Source organism: Babylonia areolata, chromosome 21 (assembly GCF_041734735.1).
Source record: "Babylonia areolata isolate BAREFJ2019XMU chromosome 21, ASM4173473v1, whole genome shotgun sequence".
In the NCBI taxonomy this organism is placed as follows: Eukaryota; Metazoa; Mollusca; class Gastropoda; order Neogastropoda; family Buccinidae; genus Babylonia; species Babylonia areolata.
This window is the reverse complement of record NC_134896.1, coordinates 48,649,284-48,661,648: the sequence shown is the minus strand read 5'-3', so window position 1 is coordinate 48,661,648 and position 12,365 is coordinate 48,649,284.

The following is a 12,365-nucleotide window of genomic DNA, read 5'->3' as shown; positions in this document are numbered from 1 at the left end:
CACTGCACACCACAGCACAGCACACCACAGCACAGTACAGCACAGCATAGCACAGTATATCACTGCACACCACAGCAAGCACTGCACAGTACAACACTACACAGCACAGTATATCACTGCACGGCACAGTACAGTACAGCACAGTACAGTACAACACTGCACACCACAGTACAGCACACCACAGTATATCACTGCACACCACAGTACAGCACACCACAGTACAGTACAGCACAGCACAGTACAGCACAGCATAGCACAGTATATCACTGCACACCACAGCAAGCACTGCACAGTACAACACTACACAGCACAGTATATCACTGCACGGCACAGTACAGTACAGCACAGTATATCAGCACAGTATATCACAGCACAGTACAGCACTGCACAGCACAGTACAGCACACCACAGTACAACACTACACAGCACAGTATATCACCGCAAGCACAATACAGAACATCGCTGCACAGTACAGCACTGCACAGTACAACACTGCACAGCACAGTACAACACTGCACAGTACAGCACACCACAGTACAACACTGCACAGCACAGTACAACACTGCACAGTACAGCACACCACAGTACAACACTGCACAGTACAGCACAGCACTGCACAGCACAGTACAGCACAATACAGCACGGCACTGCACAACTCAATATTATGATGTTGAATCGGGCGTGCATAGCTGCATGCGTTCCTCTGTGTGTGTGTGTGTGTGTGTGTGTGTGTGTGTGTGTGTGTGTGTGTGTGTGTGTGCACGAGCAAATATAATACCTGATATCAATCAAGCGGGTGTGAGAGGTGTGAGAAGAAGGTATCATTTGTCTTCCACGAAATAGGATAAAACAAAATAAAGTCTTTAACATAAAGTTGAAACAAAAAGGAATAAAAGCAACACATAATAATAATAATCATAATCATAATAATATTCTATTTTCATATAGCGCTATAAATCAAGTATAAGCAAGCTCTAAGCGCTTTACAATCCAGTGCCTAAAGTGGAACAAGAAAGCATATAAAAAGTAGTAGAAACAAAATAGAATCATTAATATTATAAAAACACAATGCATAAAATGCACGAAGTAACATACTCTTAACACTACCTCTGTTACACTCCAACACACACACACACACACACACACACACACACACACACACACAGTGAAAAGACGCTAAACTAAAGAACGAACGAACGAACACACAGACACACACATGATTAAACGGCTGAGATATGGAAATTTTCACTTAAAATACATGTAAAAAGGAGCATAATTGTAATTTGCATGTCATAGATTTTGCAAAAATTGAAAAATAAAGTTTTGGATAGAAAAGGTAAAAAGGGTAAAAATGGGCAGTCATTCTCCCTTTCGAACCACACCACGACCACCCATCCACCAACTCCCATTCTCTCTATTCACCCATCACACACAATCACATTGCCATGAGCCTGGGACAACAGCACTATCTGAGTTCTGACAAGTATTTTTTTAAAGAGATAAGTTCCAAGATTTGCTTCAAGGTAGATAGACGAGTTGTTTGTCTGAGAGCAATTGGCAGAGAATATTCCGAGCTGTTGGGCCGAAGATGGAAAATGACCTCTTTCCAGAGGAGTTAAGGAAGTATCGGGGAACAGTTAGCTGGGAGGAATCAAGAGATCTCAATGTTCTGTTTGGCAAGTACGGGTCAACAAGCTCAGAAAGATATCAGGGTGTGGCATCACAATTCAGGCACTGGAAGCATAGACAGGCAACTTTGTATTCAATTCTGGCTTGAACAGGCAACCAATGAAGTGTCCGCAGGAGAGCAGTAGCACTCTGTCTCCTCGACTTTTTAAGGACGAGTCGAGCTGCACTATTCTGTATTTTCTGGAGCTTGTAGAGTTTATCATTGGGAAGGCCAGCTAAGACAGAATTGCAATAATCTATGCGGGATAAAAGGAAGGCAACAGCAAGTTTGTTGGCGGCATCAACAGACAGGAAGGAGCAGATTTGACTAATCTTACGAAGCTGAGAGTAAAGAACTTTACACAGGTGGTTCACATGAGTTTCCATCGTGAGGGATGAATCCAGGTAAAAACCAAGATTGCGGACAGAACTAGAGAAATAAATTTATATGTCAGAACAAATGATAGACGTTGTATTTATCTGCTTGAGCTTATTTTTTATTACCAGTCAACACGATTTCTGTTTTGTCATCATTCATTTTTAGTTTTGTTTCATCCACTTTGCTACATTTTCTATACCAGTTTTAGATTTAGAAGCTAAACACGGAAGTTCAGAGGGAATAGCAGAACCATGCAGTTGAGAATCGCCAGCAAACAGATGATAGAGATACAGACTGTTGGATGATCAAACTTAGACACTGTAAAGAGTACTGGTCCCAGGACGGAACATTGTGGTACCCCATATCTGAGCACAGATGTAATAGTCTGGTTTCCATTTACAAGGACCTGATAAATAGGAATGAAACCATTTCAGAATAGTGCCATTGAGTCCGAACACTGCACACAACCTTCTGACCATGATGTCATGGTCCATCGTGTCAAATGCTGCAGAAAGGTCCAGCAGTGACAGAATGGATATCTTGCCTACATGAGATGCTAGCAACAGGTCATTGACCACACGTAATAAGGCCGTTTCCGTGCTGTGTCCCTTTCTGTATTTTGACTGAAATGGCTCCAGGAAACAACATGGGGACAAATCGATTGATGGTCAATAGCAGATCTGCTGTGCTGAGCAAACATACCACACACGGCTTAGTTGGATCTCGAAGTCGAAGTCCCAAGGCCAATCCATATCCCATTTCCCAATGGCAACACAAACTAATGCATCGCTTGGGAATCAAAACATGTTGTGTTTAACATGCCACCTTCAGCCTCAGTAATGCTTATTTCCTTTTTAAGAAACAATAATATTCTAAAAAGAAAACTGAATCTTGAAACAACGTGTGACAAAACAGTATCGCGCTCCATACCGTATCAGAGCCATACGGAACAACTGTATGCCTGGCGCACCAGTCATTGTCACACGGGGGTCTCACATAGTGTCCGTCACCTCTCGCTCACGAATCTCGCATCTCGAATATCTATGTCGCACGCATTGTAGCTTATACTCTGCGCACTGCATTACATACCATATCGCATCTCGCGTATCGCATCACCGTCCGCGTAGCATGTACTGAATCTTGCGCCATCTCGGACATCAACCACATCGGACATCAACTATATCGGACATCAACCACATCGGACATCAACTATATCGGACATCAACCACATCGGACATCAACCATATCGGTCATCAACCATATCGGACATCAACCATATCGGACATCAACCATATCGGACATCAACCACATCGGACATCAACCATATCGATGATCAACCATATCGGTCATCAACCACATCAGACATCAGCCACATCGGACATCTCTCTCTCTCTCTCTCTCTCTCTCTCTCCCTCTCTCTCTCTAATTCTCTCAGCACGTGAGGTGCGTGATATCACAATCACGCACAGCTCCATTCATCACACACACACACACACACACACACACACACACACACACACACACCACACACACACACACACACACACACACACACACCTCACACACACACACACACACCACACACACACACACACACACACACACACCACCTTGCCCTTGCTTTTCAAAATCTGACATTCGTCTGCTGTCACTCGAAGCTGCTGCTCATCTCCGGCCTTCCAAAGTGAACACAGTTTACAGAACAGGGGATTCTCTGTGCTTCGAAAACAACTATATATTTCAATCTTATATTAGCTCTTGAAATTACGAAGGTAACTAAAAACAATAGTAAATAACTGCATTTGTTTCTTTTAAGCGCCTCACTCTGTGAAAAAAAAATATATATATTGAGGTTTGTCAATGAGTGAATGGAGTTTTAGAGGAAAAAAAATAACAATAAACAATTGTAAATAACCTTCATCGACTGTGACAAGCGGACAGAACAGGCAGAAACTAGCAACCAAGCAATAGTTCTCTGTTTCTGTGGGCTTAACTATTCGATAACAAATCGAAACTTTTTTTTTTTTCTTTTTTTTTTTTTCTTTTTTTGTCAGTGCACAGGAGCAAACTCGAACCGTAAAAAAGCAAGGCTTTTCTCCGAACACACAATTAACAACACTGATGCGACGGCATCTGAACCAAAAATTTTAATTAGAAAGAAAAAAAAAAAAGGAGAGCAAAGAGGCAGACATATCAATAATGACCGAGACTTCACCGAAACCGGAAGTTTTGTGGAACCGGAAACACCAGAAGAAAGTCCATCACAACGGTTTTCTCTACGTCGACGGACTATCGCTGTCGTCCCAAACAACGCTGTGGAAATGCCACTTGAAACACTCCGCCGGCATTTTTTGTCCGGCCACTATCGTCACGGACACTGACGTCACAAAAGTGATGACGCAATACCACCGTCACTGTCACCCCTCAGACCTGGCTGACGACTTTGTGAGCAAGCTGCGCAGGGAGATGAAGTTGAGGAAGGCTCTAGGTTCTAACGACAGACAGTCTGGGAAACGTGGCAGGAGGAGGAGCATGAAGGTACGTTCATCATTATCAAGGTATGTTCATCATTATCAAGGTACGTTCATCATTATCAAGGTATGTTCATAATTAGGAGAAGGAGGAGCATGAAGGTACGTTCATCATTATCAAGGTATGTTCATCATTATCAAGGTACGTTCATCATTATCAAGGTATGTTCATAATTAGGAGAAGGAGGAGCATGAAGGTACGTTCATCATTATCAAGGTATGTTCATAATTAGGAGGAGGAGCATAAAGGTACGTTCATCATTATCAAGGTATGTTCATAATTAGAAGGAGGAGCATAAAGGTACGTTCATCATTATCAAGGTATGTTCATCATTATCAAGGTATGTTCATCATTATCAAGGTATGTTCATAATTAGGAGAAGGAGGAGCATGAAGGTACGTTCATCATTATCAAGGTATGTTCATCATTATCAAGGTATGTTCATAATTAGGAGAAGGAGGAGCATAAAGGTACGTTCATCATTATCAAGGTATGTTCATCATTATCAAGGTATGTTCATCATTATCAAGGTATGTTCATAATTAGGAGAAGGAGGAGCATGAAGGTACGTTCATCATTATCAAGGTATGTTCATCATTATCAAGGTATGTTCATAATTAGGAGAAGGAGTGGCATAAAGGTACGTTCTTCATTATCAAGGTATGTTCATAATTAGAAGGAGGAGCATAAAGGTACGTTCTTCATTATCAAGGTACGTTCATCATTATCAAGGTATGTTCATCATTATCAAGGTATGTTCATAATTAGGAGAAGGAGGAGCATAAGGGTACGTTCTTCATTATCAAGGTATGTTTATCATTATCAAGGTGTGTTCATAATTAGGAGCATAAAGGTACGTTCATCATTATCAAAGTATGTTCATAATTAAGAGAAGGAGCATAAAGCTACGTTCATAATTATCAAGGTATGATCATTATTAGGAGAAGGAGCATAAAGGTACGTTCTTCATTATCAAGGTATTTTCATGATTAGGAGAAGGAGCATAAAGGTACGTTCATCATTATCAAGGTATGTTCATAATTAGGAGAAGGAGCATAAAGCTACGTTCATAATTATCAAGGTATGTTCATAATTAGGAGAGGGAGCATAAAGGTACGTATTCTTTATCAAGGTGTGTTTGTGATTAGAAGGAGCATAAAGGTATGTTCATAATCATCAAGGTATATTCATCATTCTGAGAAGCAGAATAAAGCTATGTTCATAATCATCAAGGTATGTTCATAATTAGGAGAGGGACATAAGGGTAAGTTCATCATTATCATGGTATGTTCATCATTATCAAAAAGGAGCATAAAGGCACGTTCATCATTATCAAGGTATGTTCATAATTAGGAGAAGGGGCATAAAGGTACGTTCATAATTATCAAGGTATGTTCATTATCAGGAGAAGGAGCATAAGAGTACGTTGATAATTATCAAGGTTATATTCATGGTTAGGAGAAGGGGCATAAAGGTACGTTCATAAGCATCAAGGTATATTCATAATTAGGAGAAGGAGCATAAAGATATGTATTCATTATCAAGGTATGTTCATGATTAGGAGAAGAAGCATAAAGGTACGTTCATCATTATCAAGGGATGTTCATAATTAGGAGAAGGAGCATAAAGGTACGTTATTCATTATCAAAGGTGTGTTCATAATTAGGAGAAGGAGCATAAAGGTACGTTCATAAGCATCAAGGTATATTCATAATCAGGAGAAGGAGTATAAAGATACGTATTCATTATCAAGGTATGTTCGTGATTAGGAGAAGAAGCATAAAGGTACGTTCATCATTATCAAGGGATGTTCATAATTAGGAGAAGGAGCATAAAGGTACGTTATTCATTATCAAAGGTATGTTCATAATTAGGAGAAGGAGCATAAGTTTACGTTCATCATTATCAAGGTATGTTAGTAATTAGGAGAAGGAGCATAAAGGTACGTATTCATTATCAAGGTATGTTCGTGATTAGGAGAAGGAGCATAAAAATACGTTCATAATCATCAAGGTATGTTCATCATTCTGAGAAGCAGCATAAAGAACAGGATCAGGATTTGGGGCATTGTTATATACAACTCGGCCATTTTTGGCTTTTTGTGCCCCCTTCAGATTTTACTCCTTTTTATTGTTGGTCAGGTCGTTGACTAGCTCAGTCATTTTAACCATCAAAGTCGCATTTCGTTTTTGCCAATAACTCATAAGGTTCTTAAAAGTATTTATACTAGATCTACGTTTAATATTGTTTGTTAATTTGTTCCAATAATTTGTTACTCTGTTACTAAATGTAAACTTTCTGAAATTTGTTCTGGGATATTGTTCAAATATTTTGTCTGTACTGTTTCTTGTAGTGTCTACCTTTGGAGTTAAAAAAAAAAAAAGCATGCTTTGTTTACATCGTCAAAGCTACGTTCATAATTATCTAGATATATTCATCATTAGGAAAAGGAGCATAAAGGTATGTTCACCATTATCAAGGTATGATTATCAGGGTATGTTCACAGTCACCCAGGGATGATTTCCCTTCGCCCACCCCCTCCCTCCCATTCCGATGCGAATCGGTTTTCCCGCCAAAGATTCGGGTCAAGATTCTTTATACTAAAGGTGAAAAAAAATACTTTTTGAAAATGCTCGAAAACGTAAAAGCAGCCTAGAAGTCAAGGCACTGACCTAGTATTTGACCGAAGAGAAAAGATGAAGGTGAGATGAGGAAAGGTTGAGGGAGAAGGAGGGCAGGGGGAACATATGGAAGTCTCTCCACCATCCCACATGAGACGTTTGGTTTCGTTTTGTTTTTGTGATTTTAATTTTTGTTTGCCATCGTTGCTGCAACTCCCACGTTCACTCGTATGAACACGGGTGGACTTTTTCGTGTATGACCGTTTTTACCACGCCATGCAGGCAGCCATACTCCGTTTTCGGGTGTGTGCATGCTGGATATGTTCTTGTTTCCGTAACCCACCGAACGCTGACATGGATTACAGGATCTTTCATGTGCGTATTTGATCTTCTGCTTGCGTATACACACGAAGGTGGTTCAGGCACTAGCATGTCTGCATATGTTGACCTGGGAGATAGGGAAAATCTCCACCCTTTACCCACCAGGCACCGTTACCGAGAATCGAACCCGGGACCCTCAGATTGGAAGTCAAACGCTTTAACCACTCGGCTATTGCGCCCGTCAGTTCAAATATCAAATCATGTTCCCTCGACCCCAGCCGAGCAGAAAGAGGCCATCTCAGAAGTGGAATTTATAGAACGTAAGAACTTGTAGCAGACATGACAACTTTTAATCGGCCTCGTGACCGGTATGAGTCCTCCTCCTTGATTCAGATATTGACACCTCACTGGTGATTCATTCACAATGGCGTAAATATGTAGGACTCCAAAAGTTTACATAAAGAGCCGCAATCCTGCTAAACAATCAGTATTATCTGTTTAATCAGTAAATGCGCAAAACTTTTGGAAGGGGTTTCTAATTTTGACATGTTAGAATAATCATAACAAGACACGGCTATAAATACATTTCTTCCCCTCCACTCCTCTGTGTGCCTGGCGGAGTGAACGTCCACGCCTTGTTGTGAACTCCACTGTCTGTCTTGAGGTGGAAATTGTGGATATTGCCCGAGACACTTGACAAACAGACCGACCCACCCTCCCACCACACAGAGACATACATAGAGACACACAGACATACAGGCAATATCCCCAATATCCCCCCCCCCTCACCCCCCTCAAGACGGAATGAGCAGTGTTCACAACAAGGAGTAGACGTTCTCTCGGCTAATCACACAGAGGGTTGAGGGGAAGACATGTGGATGTAACCGACACACAGACCCGCTCACCCCCACAAAGATAACAGCGACAGGCAGAGACAGAGAGACTGAGTCTAACTCATTGCAATACAACTTCAAAATCGAGTCCAGTCATGCCAAAGAAACGTCTGGTAACAAAGTCTGACTCATTGCAATACGACTTAAAACCGAGTCCAATCATGTTTAAGAAACAGCAGCCTGGTGTCCAGAGCTGGCCACAAAAGTCCCCTGTCTCCAGCCGGAGTTCGACTGCCTCATCCTACACCACCACTACCACCACCACCAACAACAACGACGACGACGACGGCGACAAGGGCTTCAACGACAGCGGTGACAACACCTTCCCCCCCTCCTCCCCCGAGTCCATCACCCACAGTCGAGTTACACCCCCTACCACTGCTGCTACTGCCACTACCGCCTACACTTCCTCGACCACCACCATCGACAACAACAGCACCATCAACAGCAACAGCACCAACAGCAACAGCTACAACAGCGACGCCCACAACAGCGATGTGACCGTGTTGTCTGTGTTCCTACCCACACCACAGCCTTTACGGAAGGACTACCAGGATCGCCCTCGTCTGGAGTCTTGGTGCCCCAGCTGTTGGGAAAAGGTTCGATTCTGTTGTTTGCTTGTTTGTTGGTTGGTTGGTTGGTGGTGGTTTTCTTGATGTTTCTTGATAGAATCTTCGCACTGATTACTTTGTGGAAGTTGGGTGTTTTGTTGTTGTTGTTTTTTTGTTGGTTTTTTTTTTTTTTTTTGGTTTTGTTTGTTTGTTTTGTTGTTGTTTGTTGGTTGGTTTTTTTAGGGGGTGTAGGGTCGTTGTGTGTGTGCGGAGGGGTTTGTGTGTTTTGTTTGTTTATGAATCCTGATTCAGTTTTCATGGTGCTGCTTTTTTGTGTGTGCTTTTTTTTTTTCTTTTTTTTTTTTTAGCCAAACCAGTATATGTTGGTTTTTGGTTTTCTTTCTTTTTTTTTTTTTTTTTCCTTACCCGGTCCATGCTATATTTGTTTTTGTTTTTTGGGTTTCTGTTGTTGTTGATGTGGTTGTTGTTTTTGTTGATGTTTTGTTGCTGTTGTTTGTGTTGTTGATGGTGTTGTTTTTGTTGTTTTTGACTCACTTGTGTAAACAAAGTGAGTCTATGTTTTAACCCGGTGTTCGGTTGTCTGTGTATGTGTCTGTGTGTGTGTGTGTGTCTGTGTGTCCATGGTTGTCTGTGTATGTGTCTGTGTGTGTGTGTGTGTGTCTGTGTGTCCATGGTAAACGTTAACATTGACATTTTCTCTGCAAATACTTTGTCAGTTGACACCAAATTAGGCATAAAAATAGGAAAAATTCAGTTCTTTCCAGTCATCTTGTTTAAAACAATATTGCACCTCTGGGATGGGCACACAAAAAAATTTAAAATGAAGCCTAATTATATGCAAACTGCATTTACTGTTATATTTATATTTTTTGTATTCTCTAAATTTGGTACTTTGATCTGATATTCGACACAACAACAAGAGCAGTCATTATTATCATTTTTTTGTTCAAACAGGAACTTCTTTTGCTAAGCATGGAAGTTTTATTTTGCAAACGTTTTGGTGCAGACAGTAAAAAAGGGAAATTACTCTGTAAATAATGCTAGGGGACTTAATTTGCTTTAAACTGATCTTTCTCATCTTAAACATTACATTTTGAAATTATATTCGATACATAAAAAGCTTTTGTGTTTTACTCTCAGTGTACAGGGCTTTCACTATGTTCATTCGCCCAAGTGGTCTTTTTCAGAAAATACTAAAATCAATACGACGAGTGGACTTTACAGATCTGTTGGCTGAGCCCTGAAGGTCATGGGCAAAAATCAATTGCGTACACATATTTATACACATTCAAAGCGCGTGCGAACGCGAACGACGCCATTTTGTTTCAAGTTGTTGACCTGCCCGTTCAATCCTATGTTCAATGGACAATACACGATAACATGTGATGGAAAGTTGGAGAAGGAGACTGTTAAATATTTATTCAGAGAAAGATTTGTGAACGCCTTATCACTTACTGGACTATGCCCCAAACTGCCATAAAAATATCCACAGAATCAGTCAGAATTCACAGTTAAAAATTATAAACCATGCGAGTTAATACCCTTTAACTGATCACGATGAAACGAAAAAATTTCCAGTCTTGACTTTTCTCAAAATGAAGTCCTTTTCACTTCTTACGACGTTTAGAAGTACTTGTACTGGCTCTACATGTTATTAGTTTAACAAAATACTAAATTTTCACATCAACTTTAAAACTATAAAACTAGAATGAACATAAAAGAGAAATTGAATCAACCGTGTCGTACTACATTCCCGGCGGGTGTAACTAAACTTGTACATCTATCTAGATCTAGTGAAAACGGCTAAATGTTGCAGTGTGATTGCGGCGATAGTCATTAAAAAGAATTCTTTATTGCCCTTAAAGAGTTTTTGAATGCCCAAGGTACACCAGAATAATATGATTTAAATAGCGTTCTCACTGCGAATACCGCAATTGATTTATCGCCCTTTAAAAGAGTATGTTTAAATATGAAATTTTAGAACGTAAGTTAAGGAGCCACGATAGTGTAATGGATAAGACAGTTTCTTCTCAACCGAACACGCGGGGTTCGAATCTGGTTAGGACTTTTTTTCTTTTCTTTTTTTAACCCGAAGCTTTATAATAACAAACACAGAACACATTTTAACGATAGATTTTGTTTTTTAAGTGTATCACAAGTGAGTCTTGAAGGCCTTGCCTCTCTTGTTGTTGTTGCTGTTGTTGCCGTTGTTGTTGGGTTTGTTTGTTTTTTACTGGTCCATACTGCTTTCAGCTTTTTGTTGTTGTTGGTGGTGGTGGTTTTGTTGTTGTTTTTTTGCTTTGGGGAGGGTGTCGGGGTGGTGTGTTTTTGTGTTGTTGTTTTTTGTTTTTTTTTGTTTTGTTCTTGTTGTTGCTGTTGTTGTTTTAATATAGATTTTTCTCTCTTTCCAATTACATCTGGGATGTGTTGAGAATGGCAAGAGGCGGTGAACTTACCATGGACTACTGTGAATGATTTGATTTAGCGGGTAGAACTGATCGAGTTGAACAACATGCTGGCTTGCATCTTTCACTTCACGTTGTTCAGTGCTGGGGTCTTGGTGTTCTAGAGGTTTCACTTCACGTGGTTCAGTGCTGGGGTCTTGGTGTTCTAGAGGTTTCAGTTCACGTTGTTCAGTGCTGGGGTCTTGGTGTTCTAGAGGTTTCACTTCACGTTGTTCAGTGCTGGGGTCTTGGTGTTGTGGAGGTTTCAGTTCACGTGGTTCAGTGCTGGGGTCTTGGTGTTGTGAAGGTTTCAGTTCACGTGGTTCAGTGCTGGGGTCTTGGTGTTCTAGAGGTTTCACTTCACGTGGTTCACTGCTGGGGTCTTGGTGTTGTGAAGGTTTCAGTTCACGTGGTTCAGTGTTGGGGTCTTGGTGTTGTGAAGGTTTCAGTTCACGTGGTTCAGTGTTGGGGTCTTGGTGTTGTGAAGGTTTCAGTTCACGTGGTTCAGTGCTGGGGTCTTGGTGTTGTGAAGGTTTCAGTTCACGTGGTTCAGTGTTGGGGTCTTGGTGTTGTGAAGGTTTCAATTCACGTGTTTCAGTGCTGGGGTCTTGGTGTTGTGAAGTTTTCAGTTCACGTTGTTCAATGCTGGGGTCTTGGTGTTGTGGAGGTTTCAGTTCACGTTGTTCAGTGCTGGGGTCTTGGTGTTGTGAAGGTTTCAGTTCTCGTGTTTCAGTGCTGGGGTCTTGGTGTTGTGAAGGTTTCAGTTGACGTTGTTCAGTGCTGGAGTCTTGGTGTTGTGGACGTTTCAGTTGACGTTGTTCAATGCTGGGGTCTTGGTGTTGTGGATGTTTCAATTCACGTGGTTCAATGCTGGGGTCTTGTTGTTGTGAAGGTTTCAGTTCTCGTGTTTCAGTGCTGGGGTCTTGGTGTTGTGG